General features: G+C 36.5%; 1 long non-coding RNA gene across 1 annotated transcript; it reads left to right on the forward strand.

Annotated features, from left to right (window-relative positions):
* The first annotated feature begins 1,380 nt into the window (after nt 1-1,380).
* Nucleotides 1,381-2,867, forward strand: LOC142174834 (uncharacterized). The gene is made up of 2 exons (XR_012703913.1): nt 1,381-1,734; nt 2,683-2,867. It is a non-coding gene; the product is annotated as an uncharacterized LOC142174834 (long non-coding RNA).
* The last annotated feature ends 9,360 nt before the right edge of the window (nt 2,868-12,227 follow it).

Here is a 12,227-nt window from a genome sequence, read left to right on the forward strand (position 1 = left end):
AAGGCAGAAGGTTACAACAGGAATCTCCAGCAGGAAGCAATAAAAATTCCAGCACCGGGAAGCAGAAGGTTGCAACAAGAGGTCCCAGCACAAATTCAAGCGCCTGAGTCGAAAGGAAGAAAAGACACATCTTGAAAGAAGTGACATGTGAACATTAAATCATGCCCAGCACAACAGATCTGATGAAAAGAGTTGTATCCCCAGAGGAACCGCCGAAAAGCTTAATGAAGAAAGCCATATCCCCAGCGGACCGAACAAAATGATGAAAACTGGTATTCAGAAAAGCAAAAGGCCAGTGTCATCCCCAAAGTCTCGGAAGAAAAGCACCGGAAGAAACACAAGCCGACAAGAAAGCAAAGTAACAAGAACAAGTTGAAGATAGATGAGATCTTATGATCTGTAGTCTAGCCTAGCTTCTTGTTTTCTTTTAAGCACGGTGTAACAAGGAAATCGGTAAGAGTGGTAATAGCATGCAACAACAGTAACATTGCAGTCCCATGGTAGTCCCAGCTACCAAAACTTCCCGAACTACATTGACCTGATTCCTGTTTAGCCCAGGATATGTAGGAAACCTCTGAAGCAAAGGTTCGGTCAAATCTTTTTCAAAAAAATGCTTCACACGGAGTACTCGGATGGGCAAAAATCGCTCACTTTATCTTTGCACGAAAACTCTTCGTGTCTTCGGGCAAAGAGGGGCAGCTGTAAGCACGTGATTTTTGCCCTATGAAAGAATTACTCCCAAAAAAATTCAAAATAAAATGATTTTCCTTGGTGTGCAATTTTGAGAATTTTTGTGACATTTTTGGATAATTATTTGTATTTGTCTGTGCATGTTTATTTGTTAAATTAATAAAAAAATACAAAAGTATGTTGCATTTTGCATGTAGGATTTAATTTTACAATTATGAGTAATTAAGTAAGTTTTACAAAAATAAAAAAATCACAAAAAATAACGTACTTCGCATTTTAATGTTTAATGTCAAAATTGTGTGATTTCTTTTAATTTGATATTTAATTATCTGTGATAATTACTACTTAGAGTTAATTAATATTTTTAGGAAAATTTGGTTGAGGTTAAATTTAGGTTTTTATTTTTATTTTAATTGGGAAAGAAAATTGACAAGGAAAAGAAAATAAGAAGAGGAAAATTGGATTTGGGCCAATTCCTATTCAATTCACCCAAGCCCAAACCAAAACACCCTTATACCCAACCAAAATACCCACAAACCAAGCCCAATCCCTTAAAAATCTGATCCACCCCATCTCCCCACTCAATCTTGACCATTGATCTATAGTAGATCCAACGGTCCGGAACTCACCCATTTTTTAATATAAAAACTATTCAAAAAAAACCACCCCCTCATTTCTAAACTCCTCATTCTTCCACTTCTCTCACATCTCTCTAAACTTAAAACCTCTCTACCTCCCTCTTTTCCCTCCACCGCCGCCGCCGCCGCCGCCCATGGAATTCTTTTCCGGCGGCGGCCTATCTCTAAATTCTCTCAAATTCACACAATCTTCTCCTCTTCTCCTCATCTACCTCATCTTATCAACCAAACTCCCAAATACCCAACCAAAATTCGTAGATCTTAGATCTAAAAAAGCCAAAAACCTAGATCTACCCTCCTTTTTTTTGGTGCATTTTCCTAGCCGTTAAAAAATTCTCCGGTCAAGATCTCCCATAAAGGATCTTAGATCCAAGACGAGTGTCTTGATTTGAGGATTTTTTTCACGGTTAGACCCATGTAATTTTGTTATTTAATTTCCACCTTCCTTAATTTATTTATGCATTTATATTTTTCGTATTTTTATTCTCTTATGTATGTTATTTTCTGTATTTTTGTTTTATTTATTTATTTATTTTCTGTTTTTTATTTTATTTATATTCTGAATATGTTTTTAATATATTTATTTTTGTCCGAATTTTATTTATTTATTTTTTCTGTTTAACGCATATTTTAAACCTCTGTTATAATTAATTAATTACTTAAGTCATATTTAACTAAAAAAAAAGATGTGTAGATAGATTTTAATTAGATAAAAATGATAAATAAAAAATTATTATTAAAAATGTAGTAGTTATATTCCGTTTTTATTTTTATTTTATTTACATCTAATCATTTTAATTACTGTTATTCTATTAAATATATTATGTAGTTATTAATGGGTTGTATTACTAATAACAAGTAGTGGTAGGGTAGAAATTGCACTGCTTTTAAATAACAAGTAGTGGTAGGGTAGGAATTGCACTACTTAATTTAAATAATAGCACTAGCTTAGTGGAAAATTTAAAAATGAAAAGCTAATTTGATAATGGAGGATGCATTAACAGGAATTGTCTATAAAAATGCTGGTTTTGAGAGATTAAAAAAAAAGGAGAGAATAAAAAGAGAAGACAGAATACAGAAGAAAATTGGAAGAGAGATAGAAATTGGAGAAATTTCAAAACTAAAGGAGAGAACAAAAACTGAAAAAAAATCTTCTACTTTCCTTCATTGTTTGAAATCAGCATTAATTGTTGTTGTTTCATCGAAGCTTGAAGCTTCTTTTTTGGGATTACTACTCCACCGGTTTGCAAACTCTATTCCTGGGTTGTTACTGTTGTTGGGCTGTTGTTGTTGTGCTGTATTGTTACTACTGCTGCTGATTCTCATCTTCATTTTCTTTTGCTTCCAATATCAGGTACACGACTGTAATACTAGCTATTGCAAGCTAATAATGTGGAAGCATGAATACATATGAAGAATGAAATTCTGAAGTTTTAATTTCGCTTTTTCTTTGTTCCTTTTATTGATTGTATTTAAGCTATTTCATATATTACTGAATAATGATTGGAATAAGAAAAAATAACATAAGTTAGTCTTTAATGAATCAGTTTGGCAAAACGGGTTAATTCACTAGTTATGAAGGTTTCAAGATTATCAACAGTAGGTTAATCATGAACAAGTAGCTAAATTTAGCTAAGGCATAAATGTAAATTAAATATCGTAAATTAGGCATTAAGGCATGATTTGAGTTCACGCAAGATTAGAAAAACGTTTAAGTCTAATAAACTTTCTAATAAGCTTTAGTAATTATGGTTAAATCTAGTTTCAAATGATTGTGAATAATTAATCTCAATAGTTTTTTTTATAACAATGATGAGTTTTAATCTAGCTATATTTGATTCTTTTAAATATTAGTTGTCGAATTTTTATTTTATTTATAATTTCGAATTTATGAGTAAAATTCATTTTCATCAATATTTGTATTAATCTAGCAATTAGTATGTCATGTTTTCTTAAAAATAAAAAAAAAACTCCTAGTAATTAATTAGGATTTTCTTTCTTTATTTTAGAGACTAATTTTAATAGAAAAATGTAGTCGCTTTAAGATTTGTCCATTTAAAATAAATGAGATGAGCCTCGCCCAATAAAACGCACAAATTGCGGGGTCCTCGATAAATGTTTAATTAAAATTATTTAGACTTCGGGATGAGCCGTTTAGCAAAATTCCACGGCCTTACCCAGAAATAATAATACGCTAATTGCTTTAGGCGCGCATTTTAATAATCTTACCTTCTTAAACTCGGGTGTGCATTTCATGCGACCCAAATCCAAATCCCAAAACATTGAATAAAAATGTGTTCCGGATTGCGGGTGCATTTCATGTGACGCAATCCAAAGACATGTTTTTAAACGATGTTCACATTTTTTTTAAAAAATATAATAATTGCACAGAGTTAAAACTTGCACAAGAGCGCATAATTGTATAAAATCAGATAAACAAGCCGAATATGACAGTTGAGCGACCGTGCTAGAACCACGGAATTCGGTAATGCCTAACACCTTCTCCCGGGTTAACAGAATTGCTTATCCGGATTTCTGGTTCGCTGACTATAATATGGAGTCATTCTTTTCCTCGATTCGGGATTAAATTGGTGACTTGGGACACCCTAAATCTCCCAAGTGGCGACTCTGAAATAAATAAACAAATTCCGTTTCGATTGTCCTTTAATTGGAAAAAACTCCTTACGCCCCTCGCGGAGGCGGAAAAAGGAGGTGTGACAGTATGATTCTCAGTTCCTGATTTTAAATCCCTGAATATGAACACCTATATTTGGGCCTGAGGTCGTAGTTTATATGCTTTATGCATACTTGGGCCTGAGGCCATAGTTTATGCTTTAAGCATTTTGGGCCTGAGGCCGTAGATATGTATACGTATACTTGGGCCTGAGGTCGTAGCTTGTGCACATATATATTGGGCCCAAGGCCGTAGCTTATTCAGATAAACAGGTTGTTCATCATTCAGAAGAGGGAGTATTCATATCCTTACTTCCTTTGTTCAGTTCAATTATCAGTTATCATTTCAGTTATCAGTTATCATTTCAGTTTCAGTTTCAATAGTTATCATTTCAGTTATCAATTATCAAATCTCAGTTATCAACTTAGTTTCAGTTTTAGCATTTATAATTCTTTCTTTCTGTTACTTTACATACCAGTGTAATTCAAATGTACTGATGTTCCTTTTGCCCGGGGCCTGCATCTCACGATGCAGGTATTGATTTACAGGTTGACGATTCAGAGCGCTAGGATTCTCGTACCAGCTATTTAGTGATACCCAATTCTTTTAGGGCATTATCATTACCTTATAGTCTTTCAGTATTTACAGATAGACAGTATTTTCAGTACTTCAATAGAGGCTTCATAGACTAGAGTAACAGCTAGACAAAGTCGCGGGCTTTTCATATTAAGCTATTTTGGCAACAAATATGTTTCATAATTGTATTAGTATTTCCGCACTTTGATTTTTATCATTAAGATATTTAGTATATCAGCATGTGTTAGTTTATCTTCCATGTTCAGTATGTTATGATATCACATGTCGATTCAGCCAGCAGCTAGTTCGCTCGGTCCCATGTAGTCAGGCACCGAGTTTCGTGTTATGTCCAGGCCCAGGTCCGGGGCATGACACTATATTTCTATGAAATTAACTTACCAAGAGCGAATAAGATCACAATATTCAATTAAGCATACATTACAGATAAGATCATGCTCTCTTCAAATCTTCTCTAATTTAAACTTAGCTTCATCAAGTATAATCCAGATAGTTGATAGAAGTTGATCATTGGCCAGATAACCAAACAATTATGCACAAAATTGAAGAAACAATCATATAATAGCAAATTGTATTTAAGGAAAAATTAACATCAAATAACAGTATTCCTGGATTATTACAACCCCAAAACTAATGGGTCATAGCCACACATGATAATGCTAGTTAAACTCACAAGTGTTGGACAATTAAAAAATAATAAGATAAATGAAAAAAAACTAAGAATCCTTGCTCTAAATTGCTCATCACATGGCTCTCAAAGTGGCGTCTCTCCCCCTAAACTAGGTTTAGAATCATTTTTATACTTGTTGGGTTCTTGGAGGGTGGAAAGAACTAAATCCCGAGCAAAATAGGATAACTCCCGAGCTTAGCGGCAAGGCAGCGCATCCCGCTAGCCCTGTGATGGCCTGCCTTCTCTAGCTAATCCCGTCGGACTCCAGCGCCTAGCGCTGGCCTGAACACTGGAATTGCCTTTTGCCCTCTTCCATCTTCTTTCGGTCAATTTCTTGCTTTTTTGTTCCACTTCACTCCCGGTTGGTTCCTACACATAATAACACCAAAATTTAGCTCAACTTATTGTCACACCTCCTTTTTCCGCACCCGCGAGGGCGCAAGGGAGTTTTTTCCAATTAAAGGACAATCGAAACGGGATTGGTTTGTTTATTTTAGAGTCGCCACTTGGGAGATTTAGGGTGTCCCAAGTCACCAATTTTTATCTCGAATCGAGGAAAAGAATGACTCTATATTACAGTCTGCGTACCAGAAATCCGGATAAGGAATTCTGTTAACCCGGGAGAAGGTGTTAGGCATTCTCGAGTTCCGTGGTTCTAGCACGGTCGCTTAACTGTTATATTCGGCTTGATTATCTGATTTTATACAAATTGAACATATGTGCAAATTTTAACTTTTGACCGCTTTTGTCGTTATTATTATTTTACAAGAATTGCAACGTCGTGAAAACATATCTCGAACCACGTTACATCAATGCACCCGTGGTTATCGATATATCTCGACTTGGTTGAGATTTGGATTTGGGTCACATAAATGTGCACCCGAATTAAGGAAAATAAATTATTAAAGGTGCGCCTAAAGCAACTAGTGTCTTATTATTTTGGGGAAGGTCGTAAAAATTCGTTAAACGGCACATCCCGAATTCTAAATACTTTGATCTATACATACCTTTAGAGGGCCCCGCAACTTTTGTACATTTTGTTTGTCGAGGCTCGTCTCATTCTTGTTTTTTAACAGGAATTTGCGATGTCATGGACACGCATCTCAAACCACGTCACAATCAATGTACCCGTGGTTAGAAACGCATCTCTAATCCGTCGAGATTTGGATTTGGGTCACATAAATGCGCACCCGAATTTAAGAAGGTAAAATTATTAAATACGCGCTTAAAGAGGCTATCGCGTTATTATTCCGGGAGGGTCGTGAGATTTGCTAAACGACCCACCTTGGGAACTGAATGCTTCGATATATACATTTAACGAGGGCCCCGCAGTTTGTGCGTTTTTCTTTATTTTTGTCGAGGCTCATCTCGTCCTTATTTTAAAAGGATATCCTATAGCAACTATGTTTCTTGTCGTGTTTGTCTCTATTAATAGAAAATAGAAATAGTCCTAGTTAATTACATGCTTATAGGCTTATTTATAGCAGGATTCAAAATGCTTTTACAGAATAAGTAAACGTGATTACGCACACGGACAACTGATTGAACATTACGGGCCCAAATCCAGCTCATGCGGGATGGGCCAGACCTGGGCCACTGTTTGTTCGATGCGGGCCTGCTTGGTCTGTTTTGACCTGGGCTCGACCTTCATGAGGTTGAGATTGTAAGCTTTGTGTTCTTTGTATTAACGTGTGGTTTACCAGTTATATGAGACAATTTATCAGAAGAGAAAGAGCTTAGCTAATAATGTACAGTTTTCATGTTTGGCATACATTACAGAATATACCACACAATTAAACCAAATCTAAAATTCAACCTACTGCATTGGGAATACTTTTATCTACCAGCCTGCATATACAAACTAACGTTTAATTACCCTACAATTGATATCTACTAGGCATGCAAACTATCTTCAGTATCCAAACAACACTGCAAACTATCATGCATTACATGAGGTTTAACATAACAGTCTATAAAAAAAATCTTCAGATCTTCTCTTTTGTATTCATGCTCAACCTTCGAGTTACATTGACAATGTTCTAATCGTGTACCTGGTATAGCCAAGCAAAAGAAAAAAGGAATGATTAGCTGAGTAGTATGCAACAAACACAGCAACAGCAGATACACAGCAACAACACAGCAACAACAACCAGCCAACAATGATGAAGCTCACGAGCAGTCGAACCACAAACAAACAATCCCAGAAACAGAGTAATGAACCAACAGAAACAGCAGAGTATTCAATGTAACCGCACCAGCAATTCAACAATCACAAGCAGCTCAACAGGCAACCAACATCAATCGGCCAAAAAAGCTAGACCAACATGAACTCTTATGTAATTTTCAGACAGTGTTTGGTTACGATATTCTGAGACTTTTTGTTTCTTGTTTTTTTTTCTGAAGACTAAAAATGTCCAGCCTTTAAGAAAATCCTTTCCACAGGCTCCAAAAATCTCTCCAAAAAATCCCCCTTTCTCAATGGAAAGTCTGCCTCTTTTATAGCCTGAATTCAGCACTTTACAGTCTGTGTGACAACTCAAAATTCCCCCTCCCTGCTGTTTTTTTCCACTCAGCTATTTTAAATAAACAGACTCCCATGACATCCCTGACAGCCCCCTTTTAACATTTATTAAACTAAAACAGGCCATGGGCAGCAAGAATATAATCTGACAGCATGTGCTGTCAGACTATTTTAATCCAAAAGGGCTTTATGCACATGTTGTGCACAAGTGCACATGCCCTCCAATTCTAACTGCAACTAAACAAAATCAATCCCTTTATATTTCTGATTCAAATACATCAATTGTAAATAGCTATAGTCGATCTTCAATTTTGATTCAAGCAATGTTCAACGAGACAAATCAAGTTGTTACCATTCAAACAGCTAAAACTATTTAACGACATCTATCGAATCGACTATACTAATTACAACATACACAATCAAAGCCAAAGATTAGAATCAAACAGTATCAGCAAGGGGTCAGATTGCACATGTCAATACAGAGGTTAACTTGGGGATTGATTACTCAAACAATTTCAATTCAGTAAGTTATGCAGTTCACAAACACACGCATTATCAGTGAATGAGGAAACATTTGATCAAATAACAGAGGTCCAGGCAAGGTGTGAGAAACAATTGGTAAAATTCAAAACACAATTTGAACAAGATATTTGGCCATACGAATAGACCTTTAACACACACACGAACTGGAATGAAGAAGAGAAGACAAACTTACCTTAAAATCTTTGAAAGAAAAGATCAGGAAAATCAACTTGTGTTTGAACAGACCCTTCTCAAAGTTTAACGGACTTTAATCGAAGTGTTTCTCAAATGAGAAACCCTTAGATTAAGGTCCATTAGACCATAAACTCTTGGTTTAAACAGGCACAGAACAGGCACGGAACAGGCACGAGGAACCCTTAATCGAAGTGTTTTGAGAAACACTTCGATTAAGGTCCATTAGACCATAAACTCTTGGTTTAAACAGGCACGGAACAGGAACGAAGAACCCTAGGGTTCGAAACAGCAGATCTGGGATTCGTGTTTCCCTGGTCAGATTCGAACCAAACCAAACATGGTTTGGTCACGAGGGAGGTTCGGGGACTGTCTAGTGTGAAGATGGTGAGGTTTGGTGTAGGTCAGAGTTCGACTCGAATCTTCAAATGAAGATTCGAGACGAAGGAAGGTGATTCTAGGCTAGGGGTAACGGATCCATGTTCAGGACAGTGAGGAGGTCCTAGGGTGTTCAGAAGGTGGTCATCGACGTTCATGCTGTCGGGTTCTGGTGAAAGGGAAATCAGGGCGGCTGCTAGGGTTTGGGGGGTTTCAGTGTTTGGTGAAGACGATGAGTGGAGGGGGAGTTCGGATAGGGGGCGTGGGGTACGATAGAAAGCTTATATACGATCTAAGGGTTTAGATCCTGGCCGTTGGATCAGATGAGATCTATGGCCAGGATCTATTCACTTAGGGAAGACGGTGTCGTTTTGGGTTTGATAGTGGGTGAGACCGGGTAAGGCTGGATCGTGTCAAAATTGGACGGGTTTAGGGGGGAAGGCCTGGGTCCTTGGATCTAAGGGTTGGACGGTTCAGATTAATTTGACTGAAACAGTGTCGTTGAGGTGAAGTGATCAACCTGATCAGGACCGTTTGTTTGAGTCAGATCAACGGCTCCAATAAGGACGTTGATACGGCGTCGTTTGAATCAATGTTTGGGCAGGCCGAATTTGGACTGGACTTGAGTGCCGGTTTTGGGCCTATTTTTGTTTCATTTTTGGGCCCAAACCGATTTTCATCACTCTTTTCTTTTGTTTGTTTTTCTAATTTTAAAACAAAAATGAAATAAATAAAAAAATGAAATTAAAACAAACAACAATGCAACACTTTAAAACAATTATCACACACATATAAAAATATTTAAGTAGGTTAAATCACAACCTAGAATGAACAATGCATATATATATTTTTGAATTTTCTTTCAACGACCGAATTACGGTTTGATTACTATGACAGACATACCTTGTATTTTGACTGATAAGATCAAATATGCAAAAATGGGACGAACCACAAATGACTAGCAGTACATGTCATGAAAAATTGAAAATTTGTACAGCGAGGTCACTGGTCACTATTTTTGTTTTCTTTTGGAGTGATTGTCCGTGAAGCAAAAAATCACGTGCTTACACTTATCACAACACACATGAAAATATATAATATTCGAGTAAACATGTGAGGCAACATACATATAAAAATATATGCTTTTAGCCGAAGGATGTGTTTACGTCTTCAAAACTATGGGTAAAGGTCGTAAACCTTGTATACAGACAAAGCAACTAAGTCGGGTCCCAGACCACACTCTACCACCTCTATGGTCCCGCCAAACTATTGACTCTAATATTAGTTGTTGGGCTAAAAGGTCCAAAATACTCTTAACATGTCGTAATATTATTCGTTTTGGGCCAAGCCCGCAAAAGTTTTCCCAAAAGACATTACGCTATTAAGAATATCAAGCTCCTTATAAGTAGTTTATTTTCATTCTTTTTTTTAAAAAAAAAATTCCAGTGAGACTCTCTTCACATATAATAATCTTTTTTCCAAAGGCCTAAATGATGGTAATTGAACCTCGCACCTGGAAATATGGGACATTTTAGAACTCTGGACAATATTTCAAAACATATTGAACACATTAAGGGCCTTTATCAATCATCCGTGTAGGATATTTTCCGGGAAAAATGACACTGTATTGTAATAACCCGACATTATAAGAGTGAACTTTTTTAAGCGAGTAACTATAGAATATATTTTTGGAATATTACTTACATACATGATACATATAAATTATGACTTTAATAATTATCTGGATTGGTTTTTAAGTGATTTTGGTTAACTTCCAAAGGAAAAAAAATCAAGTGGGCCAAGCCCACTTTATAAGACTTCACGTGGCAGATGCTTTTGGAGGAGAAATAGGTGTACTAGGTTATGGTGTTTAAACGGAGAAACATCAAATTAAAGAGTGGCCAGAGAAGCTACACCGTCAATAAAATTGCAGATTTTTCTCCCAAAATGTGTTGTCTTTGAGCTTCATGACGAAAAAGATAGGAGCTCGCAACAACATTTTTCGGTATCTTGAGATGTGGTTGGACTTATTGCGGATCGAGAATTCATTCTCTTTGGTTGGAGTGAGATCATTTGGAGGTCGTTTGGCTGGTGTTTTAGACGATACGAGATTGGGAAATTCGGCATTAACGAGGTAAGTGAGACTTTAAGCTTTTATACTTGCTTTTTTAAAACCTGTTTTGAAAGTGTATTTTCTCTGCCCGGTCCATGTGTTGGGATAAATGTGCATTTGGCAGAATCGATGGTCTTAGATTAGCCACAAATATATTATTTTATGAAAATACATTTAAAAAAATTATTTTATAAGTTGTTTGATAGTTTGATACGGTTGTGCGCCATGATGTTGAGTTTGATAATTTGATTCGGCTGTGAACCATGGTGTTTAGTTTGATACGGTTGTACGCCATGATATTGAGTTGGATACGGCTGTGCGCCATGATATTGAGTTTGATACGGCTGTGCGCTATGATGTTGAGTTTGATACGGCTGTGCGCCATGATGTTGAGTTTGATACGGTTGTGCGCCATGATGTTGAGTTTGATACGGCTGTGCGCCATGATGTTGAGTTTGATACGGTTGCGCGCCATGATGTTGGGGCATTGTGTATGCCTTTGTACATCACCCGAGCATTGTGTATGCTTCTTGATATAGTTGGGGCATTGTGTATGCTTCTTGATATATTTGGGGCATTGTGTATGCTTCAGTGAACATTGTGTACACTCTATTACATATTTCAGGCGTGTGGGAGTCATAGGAGGACGGTGTAGGACTCTGATATCTTTGGAAGCCATGGATTCCGGTGGCTTTAGGGTAGAAGTGGTGGGAGGCGGCTAGGGTTTGAGGAGAAGCTTTGAGTTTGAGAGAATGGGGGGTTCAAAGGCGGCTACCGGTGACAAAATGATTAGGGTTGGGGGTGTTGGGTAAATTAAAAAGGAAAGAGAGAACGTGTTAGATCAACGGCTGGGATTTAAAGGGGGGCCAGGTGGGTTATTTTTAAAGGTCGTGGGTCGGGTAATTTTGGAATTGGGCTGGGCAATTGAAATTGAAATTGGGTTGGATTAGGGGTGCCAAATCTGGCCAAAATCGAAATAAAAACAGGCTAACATTTAAATAGCCATTTTTCCTTATTTATTTTATAAAAAATAGTAAAATAATTTCTGGAAATAAATTAAAGGTACTAAATTAATTAATAATATATAAATATTAGACTAAAAATACTGGAGCCAATTTTGTAATTATAAACGCAATTAAATCTTAAAGTAGGCTAATATTGCAATTATATGCAATTTAGCTTTTTTTAAAAATAGTAAATAAATTTGTAAAAATGTGCAATAATCATACTAGCTA

The sequence above is a fragment of the Nicotiana tabacum genome, chromosome 20 (genome assembly GCF_000715075.1).
Source record: "Nicotiana tabacum cultivar K326 chromosome 20, ASM71507v2, whole genome shotgun sequence".
In the NCBI taxonomy this organism is placed as follows: Eukaryota; Viridiplantae; Streptophyta; class Magnoliopsida; order Solanales; family Solanaceae; genus Nicotiana; species Nicotiana tabacum.